Below are 15,732 nucleotides of genomic sequence, written 5' to 3'. Positions count from 1 at the left end.
GTGATGTTATACTGATGTGTTCTTTCTATCGCGTGTCCACCTGTGCGTGCTATTCTGTAAACAACATTGCTGCATGTATGACAAGTTGATTTGAGGCACCATAAGATGATGGAGAGGGAAATAATCTTTTACAGTGAGGTCTTTGCAGTTCATTAGTGCTTTACATCACTGTAACTAGAGAATATTGTTTTCAAGATGCTTGAGCATTTCTCAGCAAACACTTTGTATCTCACTGTAATGACCAACAATGAACTGATCCTGAAGTATTTCCTCTGTAGCCAAAGCCTTGACTCCTCGGTGCCATTGAGTGCCATTGTTGTTCAAAAACTATTAAAAACACATCAGTGAGTCACACAGTTGCGCTAGGGGCCATGTTACTACATTAAGATAAACATGGGCACTGTAGTTTGATCAATGTGTAGTAATCCGCGTATGAAAATAGTCCACAAAAAGCACTGTTAACTCCTGTTTGGGTAACGTTTGCTTAAAATTGTTATTCAATTATTTGGCCTTCAAAGAAAATTAGTTACATATCTGTGGCCGGTTTTTAAACATTTGCTTTCTCATGAACCAATGGCCTTGGGCTCAGTACAAAAAGACCAGCCAGAGAAGTTGGTGGCGGTGCATGTATATGCGGCCCATGACTTTCCCTACATTTTCTTTTTGTTTTAATCTGTTATCTTTTCGTGTTTATTACTGGAGCAAATATGGCATATGAGAGATGCACACTGATCAACATCGGAAAAGGAAACGTACTGGAATAAGTGCGGCGAACCATCAGACGATCACCGCCCATGGCATCTTCCGACTACCAACCCAAATTGGTCGGACCAAACACGACCATGCAAACCCGCACAGAGTATAAAAGATTCCTCGTCATGATTCCACGTCAGCTCATGTCACTGTTGCCATCCTTGAGGAAAGCATAACCGAGGCTTTAATCAAACGGTATTGGTGTGGCATGCTACGTTGGTATGCCTGCTAGGACATTGGCTATTGTTTGAAATATTTATAATTGAGATTTACATGTGCGGTTACTATGACCCTCCTGATCCCTCAAAAGAGAAGGACCCAAGAGACCTTTGACTCATGACAGTCATAGTTAAGTTAAGAAAGTAGGGGTCTTGCAGATCATAGGAACCCTTCTATCTATGTATCTATCTATCAGTGAAATATCTTTAACTGTGGTGCATGTAAAGATTGGACTGAAATCCTAAAAAAGTAAAAACATCCAGTCATCTTGCAATCGTCCTTCAGGGGAAAACTAAGTGTGTTGATGCTCTGCAATAGAATATGACCTCATGGGATAAAGGCCAACCCATTCCCTGTTGCTTTCTCCAAGACCCGCTTACCAATTACTGCACTGATGTCCCAAAGAAAGACAACTTGAGCCCTATGCACACTGCAGAAATCCCTCGCCTCCCTCTAATCACACACAGGTAACTTAGAGATTCATTAAAAATCCTCCTTCTGTTCTTAATCTCATGTGCACGTCTCCCCTAAGGGACTTCTGAGAATCTCTTCTCCTCCCTGTTTCATTTAACTGGTACAAAAAAACTGATGTGGACATTGAAGAACAGGCAAAGGAGTCACCTTATGAGGGCATCCACCACCATTCAACACACATTTTGTCATGTACTGTTTTGGCAGGGCACATTTTTTGCAGCTCAGTGAGCTCTTATGGGAGTAATGAGTAGTCTTGGCATAAACTTAACTATAAAAAGTAATACATGCAATAAGAAACAAGTGAAAAGATGTTGAAATATCAAAATTAGCCAATATATTATAATATTCCTTATTTCAAAAATGTCCATTTTCAATTGTCAGAGCAGGAAAAACACAGGTGTATTCATGCAACTCCACCGTGAATGGGATTAGTTTCCAATTTAAATTTCCAACTGGGAAGTTGGAATTTCAGAGTTCCCAGTTGCAATGAAATGCGGCATTATACCATGGACTGACTGAATACTCTATTCCTATTGGCTGCAGGGTATCGATTAATAATGGACATAGTCTCGACGTATCTGCTGGTCGTGCAAATAAGCAACTCTCTGCTGATAAATTTACCATTTCAACTTGATGAGAAAGATGGTAAAATATAGGTCGATTGGTAATATTTGTCGTGTTTACAGTTTGTTTCCACTGCCCCCTGATGGCCATTAAATCATTTGATGCTCTACCAAAGATGTGGCAAATCAGCAAACTGTCATATCGATCATTTTGTAAGTCATTGTGTAATGGTCTTGGAAGGCACTGATAAATGCAACTCTATCACCAGACAAGATCACTGATATAGGACAATTGTGCAGAACTTTTTTAAATATCATATCTTGGGTATGGTTAAGGTTAGGCAACTAAATACTTTATTCAAGTTAGGGAAAAATATTGCTACTGATAATCAAAAATATATATTGCAAGTTTATGACAAAACAAGAACTCTGGTTTCCTGCATGGAAGTCAGATGCACAGCATGCCCATCCATCAAACCAACCTCCCCACGCTGCGCTTCACTGTTAGGCACAATTCCTTCTGCATTGGAAGTAGATTGGATGGAGATTCCGGATGAGATCCAAAAATGTCAAATACAGACGTAAGTCTTATACTGGGCTGGATAAATGATATTTTCCTACTGATGCAGACGTCAAATCAGAAAATCCTCAAATGGGACATTTTGGAAGTGACAGATGATGTAGGGGACCCCCACTGACTCTGTCATCCCCAGGACAAGTTCCTACCGGTTCACTCCCCTGCACATCCCTTCTATGGTTCTTATTTAAATACACTTGACACTTTTACATTACACTTACATTTTACTTGTTTAAAGTACTATTATCTGTTTGTTTGTGCACTTTATTTTATATTTTATTGTACATTTTAATATGTTGTTATTGTTTGCACTGTGTTGATTGTTGTTGATTGACGTTACCTTGGGGGATCCTCAACCGCTCCAGCACACACACCAATACACAAACCTGTACATGTTCACACGGTGTCCCTAATGCATCAAAGAGAGTTACCTTCAGTCAGGAAGGCAAGTTACAGAGGAAACGTATTCTTTCTGTTCATCTTCTCTAAAGCTCTGTATGACGTGATTTGTGCCTTGGCCCCTTTAATCTCCATCCAGCTGAAAACCACCACAGGGCCCAGGTATACTGTTGCTTATCCAGGAGGGAGACACAGACAGACATACAGTTAATATTTCATGTCTTCAGAGACTTTCAGCTCACGAAGAGTTTGGGACCACATGAAACACTGTTTGATGGTTAAACCAAGTAGTGAGAAATCAGCTGGAAGAAACCCCTGAGATGAAAGGGACTGAAGGCACTTTGTCTCTTATTTCTCTTGGAAGTATTCATCTGAGAGAATCGGAGATCGTTTTGGAGCACAAAAAAGGGAAATTGTAAACCTGTACGTTGCCCCTGTGATTCTGTGCAGTCTAGTATCTGTGACAATGTGTCTGCTTACATACTTACTTACATATCGTGGATACGTTTTGTTTGTTTCATAAAATAACTCATCAAACTAAGCTACAAACAAGGGAATCCCATCTGTTACACAGGATCAAAAGTCTGGGACTTAGCATTGCATTGAGACTTGAGTCAGATTTCAGTCTCACAAATGACAACTTGAGACTTGATTGGGTTTTGAGATTGAGATTTGTTTTGATCTGGTAAAATCCCAGAACAAGGCCAGTCTGACTTGCATAGCCACACATCTTAAATATTAAATTATTAGGCCTACTGTACTGAAAGGACTTTGTCATAGATATGGAGAAAAGCACCATAAACACTGCTTTGAATGGTAAATGTTCAAATACATACAGTTGCACACACAGACATGTTAATATGTTCATGAGCTAGCTATCCAGATTTAGCCAGCTAGCTGTATAATATACAGTATACATTCAGTTTTTGCCCCTTTTCTAGGGGTTATCAGGTGTATCAGTGTATAATGTAAGAAATCACAAACTGATGCAGAAATACTTGAAGCAACAATTCACAAAGAAAGAGCATTGAGAGATTAATTACAACGTACCTTCTGTAATTATTTAAATTCTCCTCTGCGTCTCCACATTGTTGTTGCATCTCTTTAAAGAGCTAAAGAAATTCGTCATCCAGCTGTGGACTCTTCTGTAAAATGTCTCTGTCCATCTCTGGAGCTCGTCGACTCCAAACAAAAGACGGCACTTTGCTCTTCTCTTTACAGATTGCCATGGCCCTCACCCGTTTCACTCGTAGTCCTTTGTCAATGCTACAGATCTGCTCAGAGAAATGTCTCAAGGGCAGCCACACTGTGGAGCATCTTCTCATTTGACCTGGTCAGAGCTTCAAGAGTTTAACTGATGGATTTCTTAAGCATTTCTTTGATTCTTGTTCCATGCTTTCAGACTTTTTTTTCTCATGATGTTCAGGGATGATACAGATGGGAGATGTCACTGCTCCCAATGATAAAGACAACAATGGTCCAGCGCTTTCTACAGTTTCTCCCTCATGTTCTCTTTCTTGCTTCTCTGTCTTTGAAAGGGCAAAAGGCAAAAATGTTCCCTTGAGAAAATGCACTCTTCTTTTGCTATATTTTAATATGTGTTAATGTAACATAATATAAAGAAGCAGTTATACCTAAAAAGTCTGTTTACTTAAGCCAAGTCTTCAACAATGCAGAATCATTCTGACTCACCAGATGTAGACTGTTGGTATCGGCCGGCATTCTCCTCCCCTTCCGCCATCTCCGCTATCTATTTTGAAAGGGCAAAGTCGCTACATCCTGGGCTTTGCAAGCCCATTTTGATTGGTTTCAAGAAATACAGACAAGCCAGAGCATTTATTCCCCCTTTACCAGAATGATAATTTGTAGAAGCAGACCTTTCTTTAGTGCCGACATAGCGCTGTGCAGGTAGGTCTGGCCATGCAAGACTACTACTTGGCTAGTTTAATTAATGACATCACTGTTTTACAATCATTAATGTTATATCTATTTAGATAAAGCTATGTTGGTGAATTCAACCCCAAAAGCGAGAAACTAAATGTCAAACCTGTGATGCTTGTTGTTGTATAAAGTATTAAATGACTCTCATTCCTTTTTACAGCAAGTTACAGGGCCACAGCCTTTTAAAACACAATATTGGAAAATCAACTTTTTGCGACACCAAACGAAACCTGGGGGAAAAGAAACAACAATTATAAAGCTAAGAATATTGTAACAAGACAAAAGCAGGTCAGAGTTGATGATGAATAAGCCTGTTTTTTTGTTTTTTTAAAGAAGGGAGAGAGAAGGGAGGATACAGAGAAGCTGCTGATAGAACAGAGGCAGAGCTGTCAGAGGGGTAGCAGGATCGTTGCCCTCTGTCAGAGTCTTCAGGCTCTAAAAAGCAAAAAAGCAAAGATGTCCACCAAAGTTTCAACTGCTCAGGGCCTCTGAAAGTCAGAGAGTGAAAGGCGAGATGGAGGAGAAGGTAGAAGGATTGCAGATGGTAAAACTGTGGTGCAAACAGAGAACAGCAGAGGAGGAAGAAGCTGCCAGACCAGTGAGGTAGAATCCTGTAGTGTTAATACTGCTTATTCATTAGCTTTGTATGACTTGTGAAGAATGCTAAAATGTTCATTAGGTATCTGGTGATGGATGATGGTTGTAAAAAATGCCTGATGAGAGTATTCTTAGTCTCTATTTTGTATCAGTTATTAAACATCTTTTGTGCTTTCAGCAGCATCAATCTGTCCCTACTGTACTGTATCTAAAGTATTTAGAGAGTGTCCTATGCTCTGTACATCCCTCTGACGTGGGGCCAGTCTGCGGTTTCTACCAGCTGATCTTTGACCCCTCCTGCTGATCAGTACTGCCCCATCTGACCACTTCTATTCCTGGCCACCATCCCTGCAGAGTCAGCCCCCTTCCCCCCTGCCCTTCTTTTTCCGCTCGCCTTGCTGAGACCGGCCTGGCACATCGGCGCCCTCTGCCAAGTCTGACTCACTTAAAGAGAGACACTCAGTGACAACACATTGGACACAATATGGCCTGGGACAGTGTGTGTGTGTTATATTGTTTCCCTTTCCCATACAGCTCACTGTATAATTTAAGATGAAGCACAATTCACACAACCAAGAGATATTCACAGATGACCAGCACTCTGGAGCGTACCAGGGACATTTATGATTTATTTATGAGGCTCCCAGTGTAAAAACCTGAGTGACCCAAAAATGTAATGAGAACAGTGTATAAAAAGGAACGGTCCGACCCATATCCAGTTTAAATATGGGGCAAGCACATAAAAAGATAGAGTTAATCTGTCTTGTTGTTTTAATATTGGCCCAGACTAAAACAGCCCAGAGTCACTCTCTCCTTAACACACACACACACACACACACACACACACACACACACACACACACAGATGACAGACTTTTAGTGGTCTTCTGTAATTGCTGGTCTTCAGAGTTCTTGAGATCGTTCGTTGCATCTTTTGCAGCCTGAAACATGAGAAGAGGATACATATAATACTGTCTACAGTATTCAAAGACAAAGTCACCTGAAAATGGCATTTATTTAGCATTCAGAGACAAAACAAGATCAAGCCTGTATTAGAGGTCTTCACAGGTTCATCCGAACCCTAGATTCGGATCCATCGGGTCAAGGTCAGGTCTTGTTCTATTAATGTGGGTCCCGGGTTATTTTAGCCTATTAAGTGGTTTAAAATAAGAACATATGAGTCAGCTGAGCAAAATCAGCCTCATCCAACCACAACATTTACAGCTCTTATTATGGTGCTGCCTCTTGCACATATTTCACAGGCACATGCTGCAAATCCCTGAAGAACATGAAATATCCTCTTCCACTGTCCTTTTCAAGTTCACTCTTTGTTAACTTAGGTGCTCTACAGGAGAGGAAAATGTGTTACTTAAAATAAATAATATGACCAGATATTGTTACAATGCATCCCCTTCTCTCAAATATTATAGCTCTGCTATTATTTGAAATAGCCTGATTAAAAAATAACAGGATATAAGACCCTATAAAAATATTTTACCTGTTGTAATTAAGTGCGATATCCTTCATTACCAGCCAGGGGGACATTCAAATCTGCTGTCACTAAGAACCCTCGCCGTGCACATTCTCTTTATGGTGCGTATAAGTGTGACCAAAGTTTGATTTATGACTATACTTTGATTTATGGTTTTGTTGGCTTTGACAGAATCATCACTGTTCCAATAAAGTGCAACATTGTGAGGAGACAGGCTTCTGCAAGGGGAGCATGAGTTCTCCTCTACATCTTGCACAAGGTCTCAAATCCCCAAAACATCTCTCCTCTCATAGAACTCCATCTCCAGGAAACTCCTGACATATCAGGAGAGATAGGAGTGTTTTCCTTGATTAGGAAAGTTGATAAAATGCTCTTAGTCCTGGTTGAAACATTCCTCACTCTGAAGATCTTTGGCCAGTTAGCAGTTTTTTCCTACGCTGAGGCGTTTGATAAATACGGGTCTTGATCCGTTAACGGGAAAGCATACAGATCTGATGGCATAGAAGATGTATTTTAACTCAGAGTTGAGTTTACACCAAGGGGCTTCATCAACGCAGTACTGGACACAGCATACTATCATGCCACTGCTATTTCTGTGCTGTAGTAGTAAAAACTGATGCCTAACAGCAAGGCCCATTAGCAGCCTCCCTCATTATTTTCCCCCAAACTGTGGAGGCCCCAGCCTGTCTCCCCAGTCCAGTTAGTTTGGGCCCTACAGCAACACAACACAAAGCAATTTGCGCTGAATAGCCACCCAGGATATAGTCAGTGCATTACCGAAGCAATCAGCAACAGCAAGTAAACTGGAGCAGAGCAGCACTGAGCGACAGAGCAGCGGGGAGAAACTAGAATCAGGAATTTCGTGAGAAAGACGGATAAATATTTTTTAAAAAGAGCCAGATGGAGAATGAGATGACAAGCTATTACCATGTTACAGGCGGCCATAATGAATGGGCGATAAAAGGACAGCATAATAGAGTTGTAATGACAAGAGAGCGGACATTACATAAGGCTGACTCAGGGTCAGTTTAAAACCACAAGTTTTCGTAAACAAGCAAGCAAATAGCATAGGTCTTTTAAAATAATACTATAGCTTCTGTCAAAGGTGATTAATACTTTATGAGGGGAATTGTTCCTTTGTAGTGGTTTCCCCAAACAATTGCTGTTGTCAAAGAATAAAGACACTGCAGCTGATCTGCATCTGAACTGACAGAATGCAGGAGGAGAAAGTACAAAGTGGAAAATAAAGGAGAAGGCATCATTTCCTGCTCTTCCTCTGTGAAATATGAATCTGATGTGATCAGAGAAAAAGGATGTTGTTGTTTTTTTAAAGAGAGCTGTACATTTTATAGAAGAACTACATTTAATGTTTTACTTTTCAACTCAATATGTTGTAACCGATGTATTACATTTGTTTGGAAACTATGTTGCAAATCATTGCTTTTAAATGTGTAGAACAAATAACGTGAGATTGGCACCAACAAGTTCAAAAAATGGATGTGACCCATTCCTATTTCTATTTCCCTGCAGTCCTATCTGGTCTCCCTTAAAATTATCCGTATTTATAGTAAAATAGTATAGTATCCCCACTGCTTCCTACAACACATTTTGATATTGCTGCTATTATAAGCCTATTGTTAATAAAAGACAAACAACGAGTTTTGGAACCAATAAAGTTCACAGTGGGGATTTGATGGCTTATGACTCAGGCAATTAGAGTTGTGGAGTGTTTCTCTAACAGGCTATTATGCATCTTTTCTAATTAGATTTAAGACATGATGATACATGATGGTGGTACTGCAGGGACGCAGCTATAATTATAAACAGGGAACATTTCAATTTATAGAAATATATTCAAGGACTACGTATTTACAAACGCATATATGTGAATGTTAGTTTCTTACAGGAGTTGTTTCAGTCCCAAGGGATTCAGCAGATTGATAATGAAATGCTTTGGGGCATGTGGCAGGCCATGTTCACATTCAGTCATTAGTCTTGTTTCTTTATTTTTTGCTCCACTCCTCACTCTACTGTCACACCATGAGCTCAGTGTCAAGCCATATTATACCATTCCTCAAAAAGGCAGGCCTCTTGTTTCTTAATGGATGAAGGAGGTGGACATCTACTGAGTCCCAAAATATTGATGTTGGAGCTACAGGTGAAAAAAACAAGTTCTAGAAACATACCAAGCTGATTGTCCAAGAAAGGCCTGAGCCTGTCCTTAAGCTGTCCTGAGCTGTCCTTAAAGGCCCAGTGTGTAAGATTTAGTGGCATCTAGTGGTGTGATGCAGATTGCAAACCAGCTAAATACCCCTCTGCTTACCCCTCCTTTTCCAAACAAATACATTTAGAACAGGATTTGAATTATTATATATTTTAGATATATCTAAATATTGTTTATAAAGCAGGGACGGTTATGTTATACAACAACAAAGTCACTATATAAAGTCATTAATATCTCACTGGAAACAAATGTAAAATGCTAATAAATATAAAGAATGAAGAACACAGACATCGGTCAATATCAGTCATTCCTTCTGTCCTCTGTCCTCCTGGCTGCTTTATCTCAGAAAGCAGAAACGTTAACATTAAAAATAGCCTTTGGCCGGATGTGCATGCTGTGCTTGTTAAACAGCGATGGCCGATTGACTTAAGTTTGACCTTCGTTTACTTGTTCGTTCTTGTTGAACAGATGTATTGATAACGTGTGTGTGTCTTATGCCTATGTGTGTGTGTGTGTGTGTGTGTGTGTGTGTGTGTGTGTATCGTTGGAGGAGCTCAGCCCGACAGAGAGAGCAGAACAAATGCGTGCTGCAGCGTGATGATAAATGACATCAAAACATTAAAAAGTACTAATTAAAACACCAGTAACATTGGAGCTTATCAATACTCTGGTAATTTAGCACTAGGGCCCATTTAAGATCGGGTTTCGGAATGCATCCCTACCTTCAGATAACGTAAAATGCGAACGGCTCTTACCAGAGCCAGCGTCCGTTCTAGGCTGCTGTAGAAACACGTAGAAACAAAGACGACCCGCTCCCTATGTAGATATAAATGACTTTTTATAGCTAACAAAAACACTAGGATTCTTAGTTTCAGATCCTTTGCTGTGGTGTATTCACTTTTACAATAAGAGAATGTAACACTAGATTATCCCGTCACTACTTTGTATGCCCTTGTATCACATCAGTTCATGCTTATGCTGCAACATGCAATGCTTTGTTTCACTGTTCCCTAATGGTAAGAATCCCATAGACTCTCTATTTAACTGCTATTACATTTCTGGTTGTGGCAAAGACAGGAAATACAGTAATTTAAAAAGTATGATCTCACCCTTATAGCATCACTGCTAGGAAATATTTATTGCGCCTAATCTGACACAAAACTCACAATGCCTGATTAGAATAGGTTGGATTACTGCATTTCCCTCCTAATTGATTTTCCAACCAAAACCACTCATGGACCGCAGCTAATTTAGAGTTATCCTTATAAACTTGTTTCAGTATTCAATTCAATGTTCAACGCTCTGAATGGCCTCGCCCCAGCAGATCTTTCAGGTCTCAAATTACCAATCTTCTTAATCTAACTAGAGCGTTCTACAAAACTGATGAGAGCATTTAGCATCGAGCTTAGAGGAGCTTGAACAATATTTAAAAACTGCTTGATGTCTCACATTTTCAACAAGAAAGCAATTTTACCAGCTTAAATTATTTAATAGCATCCTTTTTGATCCTCTATCTGCAGAGTTTGAGTTTAAGATTTAGACTATAGGCCAGATTGTATGTACAGTATGCATTTTATCTTGTCTCATGTTGAAGTCCATTTACAATAAAAGCAACCCTTTTATTCAGTTTATTGTTCTCATAAAGTACAATTAAGCATTATTTATCTTGTAAATATATTTTCTTTGTCCCTGTTTTAATGTTTTATTTCCCACAAATGTACTTTGAATTACATTTCAATTAAATTGTGCTTAGTAAAAATTACTTTAAATTGAAAAATATAATATTAAAAGAAGCTGTTATACCTTTCCAAGATAGTTTCAGACACTTGGAGGATTAGAGCTAACTTTCATTAAGCAGTCCTGGAGGCTTGCGGAAGCAGAGAAAGAGAAGAAAGGGTTGACCTCGGACCTTCAGCAGTCAGGTGCACTATCATATCTGCTAACCTGTCTGACCCGTGTGTCTGTGCTGGACAGCCACGGTCAGCTCTGCTTTCATCGGCCTGCTACAGTCTAACTGTCCATCAGACAACATGGACATGTAACCGAGAGAGAAAGCAGCTCAACTAAACTTATATGGCTATAACGGAAAACAGAAAAAAAGAACAGCCTCCTCCTTAGAATGTCTTTTAGTAATGTTACAACAACCCAAACTAACAAGCCAGGTATGGTGAGGGCAGACACCAAAACCTGACAATTAGTAATGTTACCTTTTATAAATACAATACTAGAACACAGCCTTGTTCAATCAATCAAACAATTAATTTGTTGTATGAAATCTTACAATGTACAACTCCAGTGAAACACAATCCCGCCAGCTACTTCAACTTGTGCATTATTCACCATGAAGCACAGCCTTCTTCATTTTTCCTGCCAAATTCCTCTGATCTGTCAGATTGGTAATATGTGTCGAATGGCACTGTCTATTAACGTCATTCAAGGATTTAGCAAGAAAATTCCAGTTCCTGCTATCTTGTTAGAAACTCATGTGGGCACAAAGGTCATCCAGACCATCATGCAACGCCGGCACATTGGCCAGCAGGATGAAATGTGTACATTAACCCCTCAGCATGCCAAACCATGTCCAATATTGCATGAGAAGTCTCAAAAAGGCAGCAAAACCCCAAACATGGCAGAGAAGTCGAGATTAGTGACTAGAATTAGCTGAGGTGACACCTTGCAGTCAGCTAGCCGCTGAGACAGCATCCACCTGTCACTCAAAGCGGCCACGCCCTTAATTATGCATAACTTGAAGCCTTAAGGATTTCAACAGGTGTGTTGTATAAAAATCCCCCATGCAGTTGTCATGAATGGGGATGTTAATTATAAAGAGCAAAACTTTTATTTGTATTTTTTAGCCAGGCTGTTTTTCCGCAGTCCAGCCACACCCCCTCATGACTACTTCCATAGCAGAATACAGTTATGGCTTGATCTATAGCAGGAGATTCAGATGAGACAAAGCATCCTAAGCATAGCTTTTTTTCTTTGGTGTACTTAATAGAGTATAGAATTAATTATTGCAATTTTCACACTTGAGAGGTGACTTGAAAGATGCAGACTGGGAATATTGTCCTGGGGCCTCATTACAGGAAACAATGTCCCAACTGCTTGTTTTAAAGATAGGAAAAATTCAATCTTCCTATTAAATCATCAATTCCTATAATCTTGGCTGTGTCCTATCCTATCTCAGACCTCCTATTTTATCCTGACTTAAGAAATCCTAACTATGACGGTTTGATTCTTCTGCACTTGTCCTGTCATGCCTGTATGTTAAGAATCTACTGGTAGGCTACTCGAGATGGAAAAGCCATAATATAAACGTCTCTCACTTGTCTCAGGCTAGCTTCTTATCATGGACCAAATAATCTGATCTGCACATAGATCAAATTCAAAATGAATCGTCATGGCAGTCAATATACACCCATTAATACATGGTCTGGGAAATTTAAAACATCATCATGCAGTTTGAGTAGCAACTAGGTTTTCCTAATAGCACTTAGGAAACCTGTTTCTGTAATACCAAAAATCTTAAATGTCAACATAAACTGAGATCAAATAGGATTTCAGATTTAGGAAGTTTTGGAGGTGGATGTGTAGCAGTTCATCGAATCAGACGTGACATTTCTTCACAAACTGAACATAAATACAGGAGTACGTTCACTTCTCTACCTTAACCTGAAGTGGACCATCTGTGATTCAAATTTCATTTCCACATCAAATAAAAGAAGTGGGAAAAAGACAGTAGTGTGCCAGTATTTTTTCTTTGGGAGGTTGACATTTTTTGTTTGCATTGAAATTTGGTACGGATATCTACTTTTCCCATAAGAGCAATTGTGATAATATAAGTGATTCTCTGACATTTCCTTTTGTGTGTAACGTAGTTTATACCTTGAAGTAATATAAAACTAATGACATCAGCCACATGTACTTTGTGTGTAGTGTTAATTATACAATAAAATAAAATTAAACGGTGACAGTGGTAAACATTATACTTGCTAAACATCAACATGTAAAGATTATCATTATGAGCATATTAGCTTGCTGATGTTTGCGTTCAAAGTTCCACCTCATGAAGCCACTAGCGTGGTTATAAAGTCTTTACCTGGCGTCAATGCTTGTCTGTTTCTATGTGCCAGCCCTGTGATCGACTGTCGACCAATCCAGGACGTGCCCCGCCTCTCGCTCAATGTCAGCTGCCAGGGTTTTGCTCCAGCCCCCTTCAACCCTCTGAAGATGAGCAGTTACAGACAATGGATGGATGACCTTTTAATGTGTGGTTACTTTTTTAGAAAGGTTTTAAACAATAGTCCTTTCAATTTACACAATTTGTATATTCTGTGTATGTACTACGTTGAGAGCAATGTAAAAACCTGAGCCAATTCCTTGTATGCATACGCATACATGGCCAATAGAGCTGATTCTGAAACTGAAATCTCACTAAGGTGCTAATATGGGGATTTTTATAATTGATAAGATTTCGTTGAGATGGTGACTTGCATTGGTTTTAGTGTCTTACACATCAAATGTCATTTGTAAGGATTTATGCAAATCCTTTTGTGGCATAAAGTGCTCAGAAAGAGGACACATGAGAGTTCTGCACATACCTCCTTGCACCACCTGCATGCAGCTACAATTATAGCAACTGTTCTGTACTGAGTACTTCTGCACAATCTTTATGCTAATTGGTGAACTTGGTGCAGTCTTGATTTAGATGCCCCTTCCATACAACTCATTAAGAAATAATGAGAGTGACCTACAGGATAATTTACATGATATGTGCAAATAGGCTTTCATTGAGATTAGCATATTAGTCAGCCCCCTCAATCCTCATAGCCTAAAAATGATTAGGCTACTCTTTGTTTGGTCATTTCAAATGGGCCTCAGTCCTATTTTGGTCTGAATAGCAAATGAGGCCAACAAACAGGAGGAAACACAAAGAAACCCCGTGCAACATATACTGTACATGCCTCAACAACAGCTGGCTTCTGGATTTACTGATGTGCAAAACTAAATTTACACATGATGACACACCCATGGTCACATAAACATACACAGCTACTTCTGCAAACGCATGCATACAGAAACATTTGCACACAAAACCCCCTGAAGTCAGCACATTTCCAGACGGCAAACAAGCCTGGGAAGTGCTTAGACATGCTGGTCAGGCTTCAGGCATTACTAGTGCACATAACGTGAACCCACACACACGCTCACGGGGCTGTAAACATTAGCAATATTTTCCCATTTCCTCTGCAGGGTAGACGGGAGAGCAGTAGATCTTCAGGGGGGGCTGAGCCCTTCACTGGTAATAATCTCCTTTACACTTCATAGTGCCAGAGAGATGAATCATGGTGGATGGTGTCACTGTGTGTGAGAGAGGGGAAAGGGGCCCTGATGTGCCATGCGAAGGCTAGCTTTTATGGTCCTTGGGTGTGTGAGTGTGTGTGTCCCTTTGTGTGTGTGTGGGAATTTGCTTAACAAGCCCTTTATTAATCTTTTCAAGGCTGATATTTTACTGTTCAAGTAAAGGTGATAAATGTCTGTCTGTAAAAAATAATACAGTACTCTTAAGAATCTGAGGTTTACACCAATCTTTCAGATCAGATAATGTATTATTATTGTTGTGTTCTTACTCCTCTTGTGAATTTCATACAAAAAGAATTATTATTTTCAACGACATGGAACATACATAATATATGTGCAAACCAAACCGCGGCTCTGCTGCACATCAGAATATTAAGTGGCATCTCGATAGGATTCACACTGACGTTCAAAGTGCAACCAGGCTATTTTTAAATAAAATGTATGTGTATTGCAAATGTGTTTGTGTGCAGATCTGCACCTCTGCATTTGTGTGTATGAGTTGGTGGATTCATACAACACACAGCAGGGTTTGACCTCAAGGTCTTTTCCTTTCATACAATTCCAAAACCTTTCCCCTTTCATCAAAGTTCACCATTTTTTTATTCAACCTTCAACTAACCAAATAAGTTGAGTTAAACTAACTCACAGTGAGTTCCTTCTGCGATCTATATTCTTTCATTGCTTCATCTGAGAGCAGTCTGATGAAACAGAATCTCATGAAAATGCAGGCGGCTGGTTTGGTCTCATATTCACATGCACCTTTTCAAAGTTTTTTTTATCAGTTTTTATAACAGCAGTAGTTTTACTTTCCCCAAAACCACATCAAACATAATATTGGGTTAAATCATAAATATATGAAGACTAAGAATATGAAAAACTCTTGATTTATCACATCTTTGGATTAACTACGCATGCAAATTAAAGTGCGGGGACCACTGAGACGTCAACCTAAATGAAATGGAATTTATGAGTACATCAGATTCAGCATCAATTTCCCGACTTGCACTGTGTGACATTAGCAGTGACCTGACTGATGAGGACATGGCAGGGTGACAGGGACAGAGACACCTGCCATCGAGCCGGTCACGAGGAGATGCTTGCTACCTACGCAAACTGCTGTTCTACTTCTGGA

General features: G+C 39.6%; 1 protein-coding gene across 1 annotated transcript in view; it reads right to left on the bottom strand.

The window, feature by feature from the left end:
• Positions 1–6,132: 6,132 nt before the first annotated feature.
• Positions 6,133–15,732, bottom strand: part of LOC116394196 (endonuclease V) — a 55,024-nt gene continuing 45,424 nt past the window's right edge. The window contains exon 9 of the mRNA XM_031867092.1: positions 6,133–6,464. The gene's annotated coding sequence lies outside the window, so the exon portion shown is untranslated. The remainder of the gene's footprint in view (positions 6,465–15,732) is intronic.

Source organism: Anarrhichthys ocellatus, unplaced genomic scaffold (assembly GCF_004355925.1).
Source record: "Anarrhichthys ocellatus isolate YVR2014 unplaced genomic scaffold, GSC_Weel_1.0 scaffold38, whole genome shotgun sequence".
Classification (NCBI taxonomy): domain Eukaryota; kingdom Metazoa; phylum Chordata; class Actinopteri; order Perciformes; family Anarhichadidae; genus Anarrhichthys; species Anarrhichthys ocellatus.
The sequence above is the reverse complement of the archived record's forward strand: the minus strand, read 5'-3'. Positions and strand labels throughout refer to the sequence as shown.